This window comes from Lissotriton helveticus, chromosome 8, assembly GCF_964261635.1.
Source record: "Lissotriton helveticus chromosome 8, aLisHel1.1, whole genome shotgun sequence".
Taxonomy (NCBI): domain Eukaryota; kingdom Metazoa; phylum Chordata; class Amphibia; order Caudata; family Salamandridae; genus Lissotriton; species Lissotriton helveticus.
The window spans coordinates 1,671,024,808-1,671,043,177 of NC_136069.1; the positions used below are offsets into that span (position 1 = coordinate 1,671,024,808).

At 43.6% G+C, this 18,370-nt stretch overlaps 1 protein-coding gene across 7 annotated transcripts in view; it reads left to right on the top strand.

The window, feature by feature from the left end:
* Positions 1–18,370, top strand: part of LOC144773616 (transient receptor potential cation channel subfamily M member 2-like) — a 4,189,411-nt gene that overhangs the window by 1,745,315 nt on the left and 2,425,726 nt on the right. The window lies entirely within an intron of this gene.

An 18,370-nucleotide genomic window follows, 5' to 3' on the forward strand; every position in this document is an offset into this window, starting at 1 on the left:
AGCTTGGTTGCAATGCCTGCAGATGCTGAGCAGTGGTTTCCTCACTTCAAGGGAGATTCCTGGAGAAGAACTTGGATGAATCACAGGCACATATGACACGGAAGACTGACAGGATGACGAGACCAGGAGCAGCATGAATCTTCCTTGATGCAGTCTCGGTTCCTAGGCGAAGTCCAGCAAAGTCCAAATTAGCTAGATGGTAGAAGTTGAAGTGGTTTGGTGTTTGAATGTTGTCCCATAATGAATCTGAAGAGCCACCACAGGTAAGCCCTTAAGTACCCAAAGAAAAGGGTTGGGACGATTCAGGGGTCCCTCCCAGAAGAGGGGCTGGACAGAGGGGAGGATACTCCCAGGCCCTTTGTCCAGTTTCACACCAGAGCGGAAGCCAACAGTTCTCAAATTGGAGTATGCAGGGAGGACACCAAATGTGCCTTTCAAAGCAGTCTGGTGGCGCTGGCAAGCACCCCCACTCCAGCCCAATAGGCCTCCCTGTGACAGGAATCCCATTGTTCTTCCTTCCCCTGCTCGAGCTCAGCTCAGCTCAGCAGCAGAAGGGCAGAATCATGTCCGTGGTCGGCAACTGCACTAACTTGCTGTTAGACCTTGGAAGGCTGGCATCGGGAGACTTAGAAGAGCTGAGGACCCAAGGAACCACCCGAGGTAAGTAAAAACACAATTTGGTAACAGTTAGAAAGAGCGCACATCAAATACAGGTAATGTAACGTAGCAAAACGTAGTAAGGTGCTCAGGAAGAAGAGGGGCCGGTTACCACAACCCCAGAAGTAAACCACAGATGTGATTTAATCACAATTATAATAGTCTTCCGAGCACTCAATTTGATAACACACAATCGTTGTAGAGTACTTCTGTTCTATTTTAATGTCCAAATTCAATTGTCTCTCAATCCAATTAGAGTGTAACTCATTCCAAATCCACCATATGATAAGACGCAGCCAACACGTGTTTCGTCAAGTCAGTATAGACATTTGACTTCTTCAGGGCTGCAACCCAAAATTAATAAAGTAAATGACATGTTATACAATATACTATCCAATTGTTAACACTCCTAATATATTTCTAGGAGAGATCCTCAAGGTGATACACCGTCAAGCCAACACACGTAAAAGAAAAAGTTACGGTCTCAATATGTAAAGAATAGAAAAAGGATCCACCAAAGACGTGCTCGAATCACCACACGAAAGAAAAGAGTATACGTGATTATAACCAGTACTCTACTTAATAATATATATATAGAGATTGTCGTGGTTCTCGGGTGACAACATTCTACCCAATTTTCCTAATCTTAGAAAAAAGTTATTTACCTCCAGCCTATCATATACAATAAAGTGTAAACTCACCAATATCTCATCACCATCGGTGTCCAACGTATTCCACTAGTCCAGTAAAAACAAATCTAAGGGATAAACAGCATCCCTCAGTCATCTCTCCCAATGTATAATCAATAATCGAGTCTTTCTGTCCATAATATAAATAGACCCTCACCTCAAAACAGGTCCAGTAGTCAGATCCAGTCTGTACTCCAATTATTCTTATCCTTCCAATGAGGTTATCAATATCAAACGGATATTCCTCCTACAAATTAAGTTGTATCACTTAGTCAATAGTATCTGTATTTCTCACTGCTAATTGAGACTCTGGTGATTTGCTACGAACACACTATTATTTCATTCACTTGGAAACGTAATGCAATAGTCCTAAATTATACTCAAAAGTGAAATTTTCACTCATTGCGTTTGATACGGTATTCGATAGTTTTCCTATCTCACCTTATTACAGGTTGGTGCAGTAGATGGACGATCCCCGTCACGTCCGCGTAATTTCTTCGGTATGGTTACTCACGAGTACGTGTACTGTAACCAAAATACAGAAAGAATATATGTATAAAATAGTAATAGGGCGCCATACATGAAGACTAGATCTAGTCACCCGTAAGGGACGTCAAATTTTATTAAGTTACATTAATTCCCGGCTTACCGTATCTATCTGTGGTCATACGCATAGTAGTGGCGTTCAGCACCAGCGCCATAATTAAATGGCAATTTATAGCAAGTTGGTGTGGTACCCGTGCCCGAGATTCTTGTCCCTTCTCTTTTTCAGAGCACGGATATCACAGGCAAATCTTGGGCGCCATCTTAGAGTGGTAACCACGCACTATACTTACTAAAATATGTAGTTGTAATCTGCACATTGGCCGTGTGACATTTACTATTTGTCGTAATCCATCCTATCTTCCTACTCGTGTAAAACAACTTACTCCAAACTATTGTTCAAATCTGTCAGTACATATTTAGTGATTTTATCAGTCGTGTATAGCGTCAGCTAGTTATAATATCATCAACACAAGTTTTTCCTTGCCTGAACTACACATAGATCAATCTCATGCGCCTTCTTATATGTATATAGGCGCTATCCATATGATAATGAGTCTATATTTATATACTCACCAGAGTCATATTGTTGTGCAGGCCTCAGCCAGGCCCGCTAGTGCTAGGGGTTCGCCCTTCTGCGCACGAAGTCCTCAGACCCAAAGGAATAAGTTGGCACGAAAAACTGGAATTGCAAAACACATAGTTTATTACATCTCATGAGATGGTGCTAAAGTTCAGACAGTACCCTTCGGCACTATAAGAAGTAGCACAAAGGGCTACTGACCACATGGTTTATTTATACCCACACAGGGGCTCAAGAGGAGGCGGTACAATGCACAAGAGCACATTTTATGTCCATACAAGGTAATATCGAGAAGCAGAATCAATAAGTGGGAGGAGTTAACAGTCTTGGGGTATCGGCTAACACATTCCACTCTAGGGCTAACCTTTAGCAGATGTAGACCCTAACGGTCAGCGAAAAACACAGAGAAGCTATTATTAGACTGTTGCCGGGCAGATTCAAAAGGCCATGAGCAGAAAGGTAGGACAAAGCACATGGTCGCCACGAGGCAACATGTGGCCGACCAAAATGGCCGCCGTAAATACAAAATGGATGTCACCCAATGTCAAGATAAAAGACGGAACTCGATGTCTTTCGCTAACGCTCAACCCAATCGCCGTTATAATACAACAGACGACCCTTTTAGCGTTAGCTAAAGACATAGGGGCACATGCATCATTGAGATATTTTGCACTTCTTAATTTGCGAAAAATAACGAATCGCAAATTAAGAATTGCAAAATGCTATGCATCATTATTTTCGGTATTCATTTGTGATTCGGTAAAAATCGCAATTTTTACCGAATCCCAAATAAATACCGAATTCTTAAGTTAATTTTCGCAATTCCCATTGATTCCAATGGGCCAAAAGGCCCATAGGAGTCAATTGGAAGGGATTAGCAAATTGCGAGTGGCACTTTGAAAATTTCATGGGTGCAGGGGGGGTCCAAAGGACCCCCCCCATGCACCCCTGAAATGTATTTTTCGCATCATGTTTCACACACACATGTCCTAAGGACATGTGTGTCCGTAACATGAATGTTGAAAAAAAAGCATTTTCAGCATTTTAAACACTTTTTCCAAATTTACCGAGTGGTTCAATCACTCTGTAAATTTGACACCCTAATTACGATTTCACACTTTTAAAAGTAATGATGCATTGCTTTCAAGAAATCGCACATCTGCGACTTCTTAAAAGCAATCGCAATTTTAGAACTCGCAAAAATGTTACGAATTCTAAAATTGCTTCATGCATCCCAAAAAGCACTTTTGGAATCGCAAACGGCCGATTTTAAGGAATCGCACCGTTTGCGACTCCAAAAATGCTTGATGCATGTGGGCCATAGGCTCTCTTAGGATAGTCTATACATTCATCTTGTATATCTATGCTCATTATATTGGTCACTTCTTTGTCCAGTAATTGTTGCGCTTTTACGGCTTCTCGTCTGGACGGTATGCAGGCAGTAATACACATAGAACATAACATTGGACCACAGTGTATGCACAAGCAACAGGAAAAAATCAATCCTACTGCAATACACAGGATAGTCAGTAGTTTCCAACCCCAAGCAGAAATCAGCGCCCAAAACCATCCCGCAAATGTCCAAGTACCATTTTTCTCGTGAATATCAGAAGCTATCTTGTGTAGTTTGAGAATCGCCTCATAAACAGAAGGTGAATTATCAGGTATATACACGCAGCAACTACTTCCGATTACTTTACAGGCCCCACCTCTATCTGCTAACATAACATCTAAAACCATACGATTTTGGAGAGTTACAATCCTAGCAATTTGTAATTCTTCAGTAATATTGCCAAGTGCCAGTGTATTGGTGACAGCCTCCACTACTCTAGTCAAACGCCGTATCTTTCTGCTATTCAGAGCAGCACCTACAAATGGAAATAAACCTAAATTAAAATCAACATATTGCTGCAGACTAGTATCTGTCTGATCAATATCTTCAACTCGAATTGTTTGTTTATATCGATTCATAGAAATATTTTGAAATAATTTAAAATCTCGATGATAAGAGGCAGGTGCAAGGAAAACAGGTGGCAATAGGAAAGATACATAACAAACACCAGACCACCCTATAGGTAGCCTATGATAACCATGGCTTCCACATACTAGATATGTGTTATGTGAAGCTAAAAACGTACTATCGTTTATTCCATCTAAATTCAATACAACCACACAGTCACTGGTCCCCACTGGAATTCTCCCAATACTTTGCACGCACAAGTTCGCCTTGGTTTGTGTCACCGTAATCACAGATTCATTGTTCGTAGTAGGATCTCTCGTATGGGTAAAAACACGGGGTGTAGAAGCATTGTCCGGTCGATATTCTTCCCACTCCCATATAGTTCCATTCGCCTGAGGATAACCATGTTTATCTTGATAACATTCTCTGTTTAAACGGAAAAGAAGTCCACCTACAGTAGGTTTCCTATTCGGAAAGAGAAGAGTATACCAAGCTCGACAAGAACCATTATGCGAAAACGGAAGTGGAATGAATGGCGTTCCACCTCTCTTTTGATGTGCTGGAAGCATACCACAAATCCAGCAATTCGTGGTATTCGTAGCGTCATGGGTGTGGTGCAGCATCTGAACAAAGGTGTTGTTCAAATAAGACTCTCGGTGCTTATGTTCATGATAGGGAAGAGTAAAATGCTGATGCTCTTCCGGAACTGGAGTAGTAGGAACCAAAAAAATCTTTCGAGCAGGGCTCGCTATTTCGACTAACCAAGTGGTTACTGCAATAACTAACAAAACAACAAAAACACTTAATATTCCCAAAATCTTTTTTTTTGTAATGTCCATAGTCTCAAAGTTCTCTTCAAACTAAAAAATAAAAATTAAAAATAGTCAATGAGCTCTTTACCCTCGGCAGCCGTTGATTTTTTCACCACAGATCAAGACAGGTGTCACTACACTACGCCGGGCTGATCCCCCTCCCTTGTCATATCGGCATTCCGTTAACTACCCAGAGCGGTTGCTCAACCAGTCCCGCAACAGAAAAAACTTCAAAGCTTCTTCCTCGATCTCAGATTATAACCAGCTGCTCCAGAAGTTGTCTGGTCCGGGAAGAACTCCGCAGATCCGTCAGGTGATACAGCAGGGCCTTTCTCTGTAGCAAGAATATCTTGGTGATCGGTCAGAACAGCAGGATCCACCAAGGTTGATGATACCTTGCGCCTGTTGGTCGTCCTGACTGCCGTCCTTGTTGCCAGAAAAACTTGCTCTGGGCCACGCCACCTCGGCTCCAAGCTGTTCGATCTCTCAAAGGACTTAATCATCACCAAATCTCCAGGACGGAGACCATGGCCCTCACCTTGGGATTTATCAGGGAGCGCTTCTCGAACCTGTTGATGAATAGAAACCAAGCTGTCAGTTAATTGTGCCAAATAGTCATTCATTAAAACACAGGGTACATCATACACAGATCTTGGCTTCGGAACTCCCCAGACGCTCATCGGTCGCCCAAACACTACCTCATATGGGGTAAGACCCGTTCGAGAGTGTGGCACCGATCTGATAGATAATAGTGCCAAGGGCAGAGCATCTGGCCAAGTTAACTTCGTGGAGGCTTGGATCTTTGCAATCTTGAGCTTAAGAGTGCCATTATACCTTTCCACCAACCCTGCGGATTGTGGATGGAACACGGCATGGAACCTCTGCTTGATGCCTAATCCTTTCAGGACATACTTGATAACTTCCCCAATAAAATGAGGTCCGTTATCACTCCATTAAAGTCTGCAAACACCATACCTCAGGAAGAACTCCTTCAGTAGCACCTTAGCAGTAGTAATAGCTGTATTATCCTTCGTTGGATATGCCTCAATCCATTTACTGAAAGCACAAACCACCACTAGGACATACTTCAGGTTATTACATCGCTCAAGTTGAATGTAGTCCATTTGCAGGACTTCAAAAGGTGCAGTCGGTGTAACAAAACCTCCAGATGGAGCTCGTGTCCCCTTTCCAGGATTGTATTGTAAGCAAATCAAGCAAGATTGTACCACTCTCTTGGCTGTGTTGGCAATCTCAGGATTATCCCAAACTTGCATGAGCATTCTCGTCATCGCCAATGCTCCAACATGTGCCACACCATCTGCCATTTGAACCATGGGTTGCACAAAGGTTATGGGCAACTTCCATCGGTCCATTTGTTTGTTTCTCCAGCAACCTTCGTCATCTAACTCTCCTTCTTTGGACCATTGCTCACGTTCCTTATCAGAAGCTGTCTTCTGTATCTCTCGCACTTCCTGCCTAACATCGTACCATCTTTCAGCTTGTGACTTTACCACATACATAGAGGTGGTACCTCTCTGCGTGGCAGTCTCACGTGCTATATGATCCACAAAAGCATTTCCTTGACCAATCTTATCTGTAACTTTCTTGTGCGCACTACACTTCACTATAGCAATCTTTTTCGGTAATGTCAATGCAGTCAGGAGATTATGCACTAAATCTCCATGCATTATCTGCATTCCATGAGACGTAAGAAAACCTCTTTCCTTCCAGAGTAGGCCAAAATCATGCGCTACTCCAAAAGCATAGCGGCTATTTGTGTAAACATTCACACACAAATCAGCACTGAGCTCACACGCTCGCGTCAGTGCTATCAATTCAGCTGCCTGAGCCGATTTCTGTGGTATGCGAGCTGTCTCCACTATCGTCTCGAGTGTGGTGATTGCATACGCAGCTGAGGTTGTCCCATCCGGTAATTTCAAACGAGACCCATCAACCCACAATTCACCATCTACATCTGGAAGGGGCGTATCCTGTAAATCAATGCGACCCTTTGTCTGTTCCTCAGTCAGAAAAATACAATCGTGCATTTCTTGTGACTGAGACTGAGTCACCGGATATGGTAACAAAGTGGCTGGGTTTAAAGTTGCACATCTCTTCAATGTAATGTGGGGGGCTAGCAGTGTCAGTTCATATCCTGTAAGGCGAGCACTGGTCAAGTGCTGCGTCTTTGTCTGATTCAAAAGGGCATCAACAGCATGTGGTACTAATACTAACAATTTGTGTGACAAAACTATTCCCTCACTCTGTCGGATGGATACCGCTGTTGCGGCAACCGAACGAAAGCATCCAGGTAATGCTCTTGCAACAGGGTCAAGAACTGCAGAAAAGTACGCACACGGGCGTTGCTTATCGCCGTGTAACTGGACCAGCACTGACAATGCACATCCGTCTTTCTCATGTACATAAAGTGTAAAAATCTTCGTATAATCTGGTGTACCTAACACTGGTGCTGAACAAAGAGCTTGTCGTAACTGTCGAAAAGCATTCTCACATTCATCTGTCCATGGGAGGGGTATGGGGGTATCTTTCGTCAAAAGTGCTAACAAAGGCTTAACAATGTATGAAAACCCCAAAATCCACTGTCTGCAAAAGGAAGTGAGACCTAGAAATGCACGTACTCCCTTTTGTGTGGTAGGAACTGGTGTATCTAGAATGGCTTGTATACGATCTGATGTCAGTGCACGGCCCTCCTTAGACAAAAGGTGACCTAAGTAGGTTACCTTTGGTCTACAATATTGCAGTTTCTTTCGAGAAACCTTATGATGGTGCAAAGCAAGAAATAAAAGCAGTGACAATGTACATTTTTCACATTGTTCTGGGGTGTCGGCCGCCAACAAGATGTCATCGACATATTGGATGAGAGCCACACCTTCGGTCAGTTCGAAAGAGTCAAGCTCCCTCTTCAATGCTTGACTGTAAATGCTCGGACTTTCAGTATAACCTTGGGGAACTCTACAGAATCGATATGATCGATTATTCAAAGTGAAACCGAACAAGTATCGGCTATCAGAATGAATAGGGATCGAGAAGAAAGCATTCTTCAAATCAATTACTGTAAAGGTGGTAGCTGTCAGAGGGACTAGGGTAAGCCGTGTTGTAATGTCTGAAACCACAGGAAACTGTGGTATTACGATCTTGTTCACCTCCCTCAAATCAATAATGAACCTATAAATTCGTGTGTCTGAATCCTTCTTCAGAATCGGAAGGATCGGGCTATTACAAACATTGTGCGAAACCTCTTCAACAACCCCAACTCGTATCAAATCATGTACAATTCGTATGAGCGCCTCCTCTCCCTCCTGTGAGATGCGATATTGTGGCAAGCGAGGTAACACAGCTCCCTCCTTAACAGTAATCTGGATCGGTGGGATAACCATCCGACCCACATCAGTGTCCGAGGTAGCCCATAGGGATGCAGGAAGAGACGCCAATGCAGCATCCTCCTGAATCAAACACATCCTATCAGATTCGATGTAATTATCATTTAGAATGACCCGCACCCCTTCAGGAAAGCATCGTATTTTGGCCCTAAAGTGTTTTAATATATCAAGTCCAAAAATATTGTCTGGAGTTCTTGGGGAAAGCAAAAATGGACATGGAACGTCAAATTTGTCAACAGAGAACAAGAGTGGTTGAGACAATGGGCTAAGGGAAGGTGTTCCATCGAAACCTATCGAAGTAATAGTTGTGCCAGACAGGGGAGCCCTCGGAACCAATTGTTTAGACAAAGCGCTACGTGTAGCTCCTGTATCAACCAGAAACCGATCAGTAGAGCCCATAACATGTGCTGTAACATAAGGACCCGTCTGATCTACCGGAACTTCAACTGATTCCTTACCCCATCCTACGCAATCCTATGAATGAGCAGAATCGTACAAACTGGGAGGGACATAGTCAGAAACTTGATACTGATTTTGTTGGTCAAAGGTATTTGGTCTCTGTTGCGGACGGGGATTCGCATCAGATCTGGTTCCATCATTCGTATTACCACGAGGCGCTGAGTAATTTGGGCCAGACCCTCCTTGGCCTCGCTCCCGGGCCTCTCGATGAGCACGAAGCGCCAAACAATCACGTGCCCAGTGACCAATCTGTTTACAATATGCACATTGATTCGGGGCGAGGTTTAAGCGATTAAAAGAAGCATTGGAAGACGTTCGATTATTTCTATCGTAATTCCTGTCAGAGCCCCTACCGTAACTTCGAGCAGGCGGGCCATATACCTGAGCTAACATGACTTTCGTTTTTAACTCCTTCGACTTCTTGTCCTCTGTCCCCTTCGTCTCCGCCTCCTGGCGCTCATAGTACTGAGCCATTGTCTACACAGAGGCCGGAGAGGACGTAGTCCAAGAACTCTCGCTAGCTTTTAATCGACTCGCTATACTAGGCAGTAAATTCGAAACATACTTATCTACAAACAAGTGCCTGCCAGTATCGTCAGTAAGAGACTGACCACTAAAATCATGAAAGGCTTCCTCAAAACGAGTAAAGAAATCGGAGACTGATTCATCTAATTTCTGTTTACAGGACGCTAAAACAGTCCAATCAATCTTTTTAGGGGGGATAATCTTTTTAAGTTTAGTCAAAATGGCTGCAGGGAGGTCTAATATCAGTCTATGTGGTTTTTGGGCGGGCTCTCTTTCCGTATCTATGCGCTCTATCTCTTTCCATTCAGCTCCAAAAACAGCGCGATCATCAATTTTACGAACGGTCCTCCACATATCTGGGGGTAAAATAAGACCGAAAAACAAATCTATATCACATAAAGTCATAACACAGGAATTTAAAGCACCTTCAACTTCTTCATAAAAGGCGGCTGGATTTTTACGTGGATCGGGCAACGCATTTTTAAGTGCCATCACATCCGCTCTATTCCAAGGAGTGTAAACCCAATTATAAATAAAATAGCCCTTCGAATCGGAAGAAAATTTATCATCAATATCACCCGTTCCCTTAGGGGGAACATACAAAGGCGCGGCTTCCCGCATGGGTTTCATGACAACCGGTATCATCTTATCTGTCACGAGGATAGGGCTTTGTGCCTCTCCGGACGAGCCAGTCTGTGGAGCGGCATCCGCAGCCTTTTTCTGATCTCTCAACTGTTTCGCCTCAGTCCGCAATTTAACCAGCCGTCTAATGAAATCGGGTGCCTGAGAAAAAACAAAAAGACCATCCCTTATTTGCTTATGATCAGTTGTAATATCAGCAGGTTCTAACACATCGGAATATTTCCGAAACAGTTCTACGATTTCATCAGCGAATGATACAGTGAAGTAGAGCTGCTCTTTTTCTGACCAGCCCTGTATGCTAGTTAAGAGATCGGCAGCAGACTGTGTGCTACGCAATGCTTTACGAGCAGCCTGTCTGATTTCTGCCACTCGATCCGCCGGCAGCCGGGATCGAGGGTCCCGCGTTTTCTGTCGTTCCGTGTCGGAGTCTTCGTCACTCCCGGCCGGAGCAGTCGAAGCGAGGTACGGAGGTGGAGGTCGATCTAATAACAAAAAATCATCTTGTGGTTTATTAAGGACAGGATAGAGAGGCTGTCGGACTGGATATTGACCAGATATCTGTAACCTACGCTCTTTGTCCTCTCGTTCCTGTATTTCTTTCGCTTCCTTTTTTCGTAACTCCAGCGCTTTCTCATACACAGTCTTTCGCAACTCTTTCTCAATCAACGCTTGCTCACGCTTCTCCTGCTGTCGTACTTCTTTCTCCCACATTCGTAAACATTCAAACATATCACGTCTAGATTTTCGCTTAAACAAACATAGTTCCACATATTCAACCTTTCGCGCATCGAACGATCCATACAGTGGCCAACGTAACTCAGGATCCTTTTTAGTGTACTTATGCCACAATGTGCTGTACATTATGGCAGAAGGACCAAATTTCACATACATATCTCTATTAGGAGTCCCCTCGGGGGGAGCCGGCTGTGATTCCTCAAGTCGTAAACTGGCGCCACCAAACAAGCAGCACATCTTTCGAAGTGCGCGAAAAACAGGCATTGCTTCAGAAATAGTGCAAAATATACACTACCATAAGAGAAGAGCGCTTAAGGTACTTTCTTAGCACAACGCGCAATACAAAGAAGAGGCGGAGAAAACTCCGTGCATTCGCCTGCCTATATGAGTTGCAACACATATATACCAAAATCACAATCAAAATCAAATCCAAAACCAAAGTAGACAAGTCTATCCAAAATCCAAACACAATGCTCGGAGCAAGCGTTCCTAAAACTGCCTTGCCAAACAGGAGCCTCAAATTGCCAGAACCTACTACAGGCGGCAAGTGCCGTAAGCGACTCTTACCAGTCGTAGGCTGTACAGATTCCAACTGCCAAGTTCAAAAATTCGACCAAATGGTCACTACACGGCTGACCAGCAGAAGAGGTCTCAGTCGGGGACCGGTGCCGCCTGGATGGTCGGATCAGAAAGTAAGGAAGAAACACCTCGGATACCAAGACAGGGTCTCATCTGGTAGCGATCGCAACCTCAGCGAAGTTCCGAACCTTCGTCACGACCAGTCCTTCGGGCATCCGAGTCGCCGATGAGCCCGACGTACCGGGCGCCAATTTGTTGTGCAGGCCTCAGCCAGGCCCGCTAGTGCTAGGGGTTCGCCCTTCTGCGCACGAAGTCCTCAGACCCAAAGGAATAAGTTCGCACGGCAAACTGGAATTGCAAAACACATAGTTTATTACATCTCATGAGATGGTGCTAAAGTTCAGACAGTACCCTTCGGCACTATAAGAAGTAGCACAAAGGGCTACTGACCACATGGTTTATTTATACCCACACAGGGGCTCAAGAGGAGGCGGTACAATGCACAAGAGCACATTTTATGTCCATACAAGGTAATATTGAGAAGCAGAATCAATAAGTGGGAGGAGTTAACAGTCTTGGGGTATCGGCTAACACATTCCACTCTAGGGCTAACCTTTAGCAGATGTAGACCCTAACGGTCAGCGAAAAACACAGAGATGCTATTATTAGACTGTTGCCGGGCAGATTCAAAAGGCCATGAGCAGAAAGGTAGGACAAAGCACATGGTCGCCACGAGGCAACATGTGGCCGACAAAATGGCCGCCGTAAATACAAAATGGATGTCACCCAATGTCAAGATAAAAGACGGAACTCAATGTCTTTCGCTAACGCTCAACCCAATCGCCGTTATAATACAACAATATAATTAAATATGGGTATTGTGTTGTCACCCAATTCTCACAACCAATGCACAAGTAGTAATAAAAGAAGAAAAATGAGCAATAAGATTAGGTCGGATAGGTAAGGGGGTGAATACGAACCAGAACTGTTTTTTATAAACACAAGTATTCAACATTCCCTCGTATTCAATGCATAATACAAATCCTAAGAAAACACTGTAGCATCACATTCTTCCCACAGAACTGTTCACATAAGGCGATAACATTTCATACTCTATATTACGTAAACAGTCTCATCACTTCCAATTACTCTGGACAGAAGATACAAGCATCTTATAGAGAACAATAAATTGCTGACATACTGTCATATACATTGATCATTATACGGTTATTCTTGACCTAAAAAGAATTCAAATTCATGATCAACATTAAGACCACATTCAACAGCTTTTAACTTTATCAACCACAGTACTTCTCTTCTCCTTAATGTCAATAATCTATTTCCCCCACGGGGATCCGGTTTGATATGATCTATTCAGTGAAAGGAGAAGATATGTTGTCCTCTATTTTCAAAATTATGCACTATATGAGATGCTATTGGATAACGTGTATCACCAGTCTTAAGGGCGCTAAAGTGCTCCACCATTCTGTCCCTTAGTCTCCTGATCGTGCTCCCTACATAGATTTTGCCACAGGAGCACACAATTACATAAACCACAAATGTGGTGTCACAGTTAATAAACATGCCAATAGTATTTGTTCCTGAGTCGTTGTAGTCAAACTGCAGTACCTTGGGTTTAGCCCATCTGCACGAACTACATCTTCCACATTTGTGAAAGCCTTTGAAATTTGTCAGCCAGTCGGACATATCTGGTTTCCTAGGATAACTAGAACTTACCAAATTCCTTATAGTAACACCTTTCCTAAAGGTCAAACTGGGTCTTTCCATAAGGTAAGGTTTCAGGTCATGGTCCATGAGGAGAAGATGCCAGTGTTTCTTCAAAATAGCAAATAACCTCGAACTCCCCATGCCATAATTGGTAATCAACCTGATCTTGTTGTCTTTATCTTACTCTCTCTCACCTTTATTGTATCTAATCAGAGTAGTTTTCCTCTTCACTTTCCTCGCTCTGGATACTGCAGCTGTGATCACATCATGTTTATATCCACGATTCAGAAATCTAGTTGTCTTATCTTGCAAGTTAATTTCAAAATCATCATCTAGGGCACAGTTCCGCCGGGCCCTAATAAGCTCTCCGTACGGTATTGCATTAATTTGACTGCTGGGGTGGCAGCTTCCAGCAATGAAGATGGCATTGCAACTTGTAGGTTTTCTATACATTTTGCTTTTTATCTTATCCCCCTCAATAAACAGCTCTACGTCCAAGAAGGTAATGCTTTTACTATCATAATGTGTGGTAAATTGAAGGTTAAGCAAATTATCATTGAGATAGTCAAAGAAACCCTTAAGCTCCTCTACAGTTCCAGTCCATACTAGTAGGCAGTCGTCGATAAATCGACCCCAGTAATGTATATATTGTATCCAGTGTCTGCCAGATGGTCCCCAGATCCGCTCCGCCTCGAACCAACCCATAAATAGGTTGGCAAAAGACAGAGCGAACCTGGAACCCATCGCGGTCCCATGACGCTGCCTAAACCACTCTCCATCAAATAAGAAGACATTGTTCCTGAGAACCAATTCGGTCATCTGTAAGATCATCTGAGTATGATCATACACTTCAGCTGGTCTACGGCTCAGAAAGTATTCTAATGCATGTATGCCAAGGTCGTGATCAATAATAGTATACAAGGATACTACATCAAGTGTTACTAGAATCATCCCATCCTCCCATACAACATCAAGTAAATTCAAAACATGTTTGGTATCTTCAATAAAGGAGGGCAAATTATACACGTACTGCCTAAGAAAACAATCTATGAATTCAGACAAATGTTCCGTTGGTCCACCTATGCCGGAAACAATAGGCCTTCCTGGCGGCTTGTCCCGGCATTTGTGGACTTTTGGCAAAGTATACATGCAAGGTGCTCTTGGTGCATTGAGTGACAAATAAAGATATTCATCATGATCCAAAAGGGATAAATCATACCATTCTTTAACTTTACTGTTAATTAGCAGAATTAGTTATTTCATCGGATTAGAGGTAAGTTTCTCATAGTATTGTGTGTTATTAAGTTGGGAGTAGACTTCATTGTTATAATCACTAGTATCAAGCACCACTATGTTTCCACCTTTATCTGCACTACGTATAGCACTTGTTTTGTTATTGATCAATTCTTGTAAGGCTTTTCTTTCACCAACAGTTAGATTATCATCTCTCGAATTGATATGTCCCCTACAGTAAACACCTATTTCCTTATCAATATCAGCATTAACAGCTTTAAAAAATACATCAATAGTGTTACCGGCGATCAACTGTGGGGTCCATTTTGATTTCACTTTGAGTCCATTTGCTTCACTTACAAATCTTTCAACCTCTAACTCTTCCAATAATTTGGAAATTGTTACTGGATCATCCTCTTTCTCAGTCAAAGACATTAGCAACTGTGTATCTTTAATTTCTTGAATGATAAGGTTACTCGATGTTTTATTTGAAGTGTGTTTCGCTTTCTCAGGTACATTCACAAAAAACTTCTTTAACTTAAGTTTCCTAACAAACTTAAATGGGTCTATTTTAATTATATACCAATCTTGTTTAGTCATGGGACAAAATCCCAATCCTTTCATTAACAAAAGTATCATATCTTCAGACAATTCACATGAAGATAAATTGATCACCTCAATATCACATGCATTAGGATCTCTGTTCATTATTGTTGTTTCCATGATCTTAAGCTCCTTATCCTTGCACCTGGATCGCCTGCTCCCTCTCCCCCCCTCTCCTTGTCTTTTTGTACTTAGGTCTCGAATTTTGGGTTGCAGCCCTGAAGAACCCGAGGTAAGTACCCAGGAACCCCACATAGGCTATGTGCAGAGTGGAAACACAGCCCCATACTCATGCAAGTCAATGGGAATGTCGCTGTTGCAATTTTCAAGAAGAAGGACCCTTCCCAGTGGACCCTGAAGAAACCCTGTGAAAGACAGAAGGTTTGAGAGTCACTCCACCCTTGGAAACTCCAGGAATCAGGATACCTACATCAGGGAAGCAGGGTGCATAGGTGTGAAGTGACATCAGAAGCCACCGTAGACCACAATGGAAGACTTCAGGAAAGATGCTGCTGGCAAAAAAGGTGAAAGAGTCCGGTGGAATCCAAGGATGGATTCTTGAAGAGAAGAACCTGCAAGCAGAGGACACAGATTTTATGTCACTCGGGAGTGACCAGGAGGCACGGAAGACCAATGACCACCGATGAAGGCAAATGAGAGAGAGTTGACGGTGACCTTATCAATGCAGCTGTGAGGACCAGGGAACTTTGTGGAAGACCAGGAGCCGTGCCTGAGCTATCCCACCTCGTAAGTTGGGAGCCAGACGGTCGGTGTTCAGCAGGACAAGCATTGGCAACAGCAACAGACGAGGAAAACAAAGAAGGTGCAGTGTCGGACCAACAAGGTCCAAGGGACTCACCAAACACAGGAAAGTCAGAGCAGGCCTCAAGCAAGCGGGCAGAGCCCACTGGAGCCACAGAAGACCCTCAAGAGGACCCACAGGCCAAAAGCACAGGAGTCACAAGAGAACCTAGAGCAGCTCAGCAATGATGCAGGCCCACTGTGCAGAGGATGCTTGAGGATGAAGACCTTAGTAGCAGGGGAAGCTTTAGTCTGCAGCTTCTTGGATCCTGAAGATCTCTGAAGAAGAGAGTCAACAAGCCTTGGCAACGGCAAGCTGATGCCGTGCACAGCTGTTCCGACGAGAGATGCTGATTTCAAACTTGCTGAGAAGACAGGGCTGACCTCGAGGGGGTTGCAGAACCACCACCTGTGTTGCTGAGCCTTTCTGCGTCCGTGGAATGTCAGGAGCAGCAGACCATTTGCTTAGTTGCGGTGTCTGCAGATGCAGGCTATTGACTCCTTCACTCCAAGTGAGATACTTTTGGGTGTTTTTGATGCCCATAGGCCTGGAGCACAGGTACAGATGAAGCAGAAGACTAGCAGAATTACGCAACCCGGAGCAGCAGGAGTCTTCCAGATGCAGTCTCCGGTCTCAAAACGAAATCCAACGATGTCCAACGTGCCCAGATGGTTGAGGATGAGGTGTTTTTGGATCGGAACCTTGTCCCACTATTAATCTGAAGAGCCACCCATAGGTAAACCCTTAAGTACCGAAAGGAAAGGCTTGGGACAATTGAGGGGTTCCTCCCAGAGGAGGAGCTGGGCAGAGGGGAGTACACTTGCTTGTCCTTTGTCCAGTTTCCCACCAGAGCAGGAACCAATGGCTCCCTGAACTGGTTCCAAGTCGAGTATAGAAGGAGTGTATCAAATGAGCCCTTCAAAGCAGTCTGGTGTCACTGGCAAGTGGCCCCACCTCATCCCAATACACTAAGTACTGTCTGGGAGGTGGTGACATCTCCCTGTGATAGGAAACTGTTGTATTTGCTAGTGCTTTATGTCTTCTTATTAGAACTTACTAAGTTGCCATGGTGCTTTTGCCGAGGTTCCAATTCTGTTTGTTGTCAGTTGATGCCTCTCTGTGCCAGTGTATGGTGCGGTGGCTCGTTACTCTGAGAATAAACTCTCAAACTAATTACTATTTACTTTACTGCGTTTTCTTGACATCCTACAACCCACAACATATTTTTGGCGACGAGGACCAGTGATTAACGAAGAAGAAAGCGAGCCACTGCTTCGAGTTAATTTTGAAACATATGAAAAACGATCTTCCACAACAAGGACTGTGATTAAACCTTTTCACCCCGCTCCCTCCTCCAGCGGCTGTTATCTCCGAAGGGAATCGACTTTCCCCAGCGGCAGTTTTATTCAGTTATTATCTCAAGGTGAGGAGGTCGAGGTGTGGGTCATTGCTCTTGTCGTTGTGATTTATGACGCTTAAAGAACTCATTTGAGACGCTTTACTTTTGCTGACTGTGTGCCCCACTGTAACGGTTCTGTTTACAGTAAATTTCACAGTTTGAAGCATCTCCATCTTAACACTGCAACCCACCAGCTTACCTCGTGAGCAGTGGCAGTTGCTCAAGTTTCATTCCCAGCGAGATTGTCTCCGCTCGACTCCTTCTAACAAGTGATGACGCTTTGGAACGCGCATCGGGTATTGGTGATCTGACAGTGCGTCACAAGGGCTGTCAGCGTGTACGCATTGGATGATTCGACGTGTCTTCAGCCTGACGTTTCAGGAAGCTCCCGACCTGTTTATTGTGAAGCGTCATTCCGGCCTCTTCAAGAATTAAGCCTGACAGTTATTAACACGATCCGTATGCCTGGCATAAGCGCTATCTGAGAGAATGACACCACGAGTGTAACATCGCCGGCGAAGAAGTGAAAGGATTACTTCATTTCCTGTTCACTTCGAGTGTGTCATCGCTTATGACATGTTTATTTCTGTGATAACGCATTTTCTTTCAAGAATTATATCGCAAGAACATATACATCAGTATTCAGCAGTAAGGTTCTGACATTTATAGCTATTTTGAAGTGTTTTACTCTCTCATTGGGTTGTTGTGAGTAAGGGGATTTTTGCGTGTTCTTCTTTCTCCTTCATATTTAGGTTTACTAATTTAAAATGCAAGCTGTAAATCAACCTCCCCCATTTTTAGAAAGTCCAGGTACCCCTCAAATTCAGTGGAGGCAATGGTTTGACGGGTTTGAGACCTATATTGGTGCCATTGGCGCTTCCAGGTACAAAGCTGAGAGGAAGAAATTTTTACTTTTAAATTGTTTGGGATTTGAGGGTAGGGAGGTCTACAAACATTTGCCTGATTTGATTCTTACTGAAGGTGAGGTTATTGATGAATATCAAGAAACCATTAAGAAAC